This window comes from Nannospalax galili, unplaced genomic scaffold, assembly GCF_000622305.1.
Source record: "Nannospalax galili isolate Female #2095 unplaced genomic scaffold, S.galili_v1.0 scaffold598, whole genome shotgun sequence".
NCBI lineage: Eukaryota > Metazoa > Chordata > Mammalia > Rodentia > Spalacidae > Nannospalax > Nannospalax galili.
The window spans coordinates 1,891,785-1,894,293 of record NW_008342423.1 but is presented as its reverse complement, the minus strand read 5'-3'; the positions used below and the strand labels follow the sequence as shown (position 1 = coordinate 1,894,293).

At 41.6% G+C, this 2,509-nt stretch overlaps 1 protein-coding gene across 1 annotated transcript in view; it reads right to left on the bottom strand.

Annotated features, from left to right (window-relative positions):
• Lmln (leishmanolysin like peptidase) overlaps positions 1–2,509 on the bottom strand; it is a gene marked incomplete in the record, with an annotated part of 84,584 nt that overhangs the window by 61,557 nt on the left and 20,518 nt on the right.

The window sequence follows — 2,509 nt, the reverse complement described above, 5'->3', positions numbered from 1 at the left end:
TTTTTTTTTTTTTTTTTTTTTGAGACAGGGTCTCCCTGTAGCCCAGACTGAACTGGACTGGGAATGGAGACCAGGCTGTCTTCAAACTCAGAGATCCTCCTGCCTGTGCCTCCCAAGTACTGGGATAAAAGGTGCATACCACCACCCCCAGCTAACTTTTATTATTATCCTTAAACCCTCCTCTGAACCTGGAACTCATTAGGCATAGGGACATCTCCAGTTCTAACACGGGAAACTAAGACGGGAGGGACACTTAAGCTAGAGTACCAGGCCAGACCAAGCAACATAGCAAGACTTCCATTTCATAAAACAAAACAAGGACCCCAATTCTATCTCTTTTCTCTACTGTCTTTATCCCTTACTTTGATTTTGCTAAAATTTTTACTTGATATAATCATAAATTTATAAACTCAGTGAAAGCAAATGGCTGTTATTTATAAAAGCCAAAAGTAAGGATACAGAGAAGACAGAAATAGAAAAATGTTTTTTAAACCCCGAAACTAGGTGCACTGGTTAGTTTCGAATGTCAACTTGTTATAACTAGAATCACCTGAGAAGGGAGCCTCACCAGAGAAAGCCTAGATCAGGTTGGCCTATGGTCATGTCTGTGGGGGACTGTCTTGTTATTGATGTGGGTGAGGGCATCCCAATGTGGGTGGTATCCTCTCTAGGCAGGTGGTTCTGAATTGGGTAAGAAAGCTAGCTGAGGATAGCCAGCCTGAGAGTCAGCCAACAGCAACCTCCACACCTGCTTCACTTCTTTGGCTGTAATGTGAGTTCCCTGGTCAGAGGTAATGCTGTGTGCAATAGCAAGTAGGCCTGTCTTCAAGTTCTCCTGCTTTGAGCTCCTTCAATGATGGACTATAAGCTGGGATTGTAAACTGAAATAAACCCTGTTCTCCCCAAACTTGCTTTTGGTCAGGCCATGTGTCATAGCAGCAGAAATGAAACTGGAACACTTAGGTGAAAGGGCTCTCTCTCTCTGACACAGAGTGTGCTGTACTAGGGATGGAACACATGATAGGTAGTGCTCTACTACCAACCTATATCATCTACATAATTTTTGTAACTTCCTTTCAATCTATGGTTATTTCAAATTCATTTTAACTTATTAGAAATATATTTCCTATCATACACAAAATTCAGGCTGGCAAGATGGCTCACTGGGTAAATGCACTGGGGCCAAGCCTGACCTGAGTTTGATCCCTGGAGCCATGTGGTGAAAGGAGAGACTGATTCCCCAAAGTTGTTCTCTGAGTTCCATACACACACCACAGCATGCACATAGTCACACAGACAATAAATAAATGTTATTTAAAATCAAAAAAGAAAAGAAAGAAAACTCATGGGCCAGCAGATGGCTCAGCTGATAAAAACACTTGTGCAAGCCTGACAACTTGAGTTTGAGCCCCAGAACTCGTGGAATGAGAGAAGCAACTCTTGAAAGTTGTCTTCTGACCTCTGCCCACACTCACACAAATACATCACTTCATATGTATGTATACATACACATACACACACACACACACACACACACACACACACACACGTGTAAAACGTTTTTAAAAGAAATTCGGAATTTTTGAAAATTTTCTTTTATGTATGTATATTTTGGCAGCACGTATGTAAGGGCATAATGTGCATGCAAACCCGTGGAAGCCAGAAGAGAGTACTAGATCCCCAGGAACTGCAGTTACAGATGGTTGTTAGTCTCCATATAGGTGCTGGGAAGCAAACCTCTGCAAGAGCAGCCAGTGCTCTTAACTGCTGAGTCATCTGTCTAGCCACAGAATTTCAGAATTTTGTTAAAAATTTAGGTAATATGAAACAGATGTCACCTTGTTTAGAGTTTCTTTTTTCTCAGTAGTTAGGTTGTTTCTCCCTCTGTAGGCAGAATGTACTATGCCTTTGTAACATTTCTACAGAGATTTTATTGTCAAAGTTCTCAAACAATCATAATCTCCTAATTACATATATTTTTTAAATGAGGGAGCTGGCATGATGGCTCAGCAAGTAAAGGTACGTGCAGCCAAGCCTGACAACCTGAGGTTGATCCCTGGGACCCATATGGTTGAAGGAGAGAACCTGACCTCCACACATGCACTGTGGCACACACATACCCACACATATACACAAAATAAACAAATGTAAAAAAAAATTTAAGATAAATGAAAAATAGTAATTTTTAAAAATTTTTTTATTTATTTTATGTGTATTCGTGTATTGCCTGCATGTAGGTAAGTGCACCTGTGTCATGCAATTCCTGCAGAGATCAGAAGAGGCTGTCGAATCCCCTGGGAATGGAGTTCTGAACAACTGTTAGCTGCATGTGGGTGCTGGGATTTGAACCTGAGTCTTTTGCAAGAGCCACCAGTGTTCTTAACAGCTGAGCCATCTCTCCAGCCCCAGAATAATTTTTATGTGTATGCGAGTATTGTCTGCATGTAGGTAAGTGCATCCGTGTCATGCAATGCCTGAGGAGGACAGAAGAGGCTGTCGGATCCCCTGG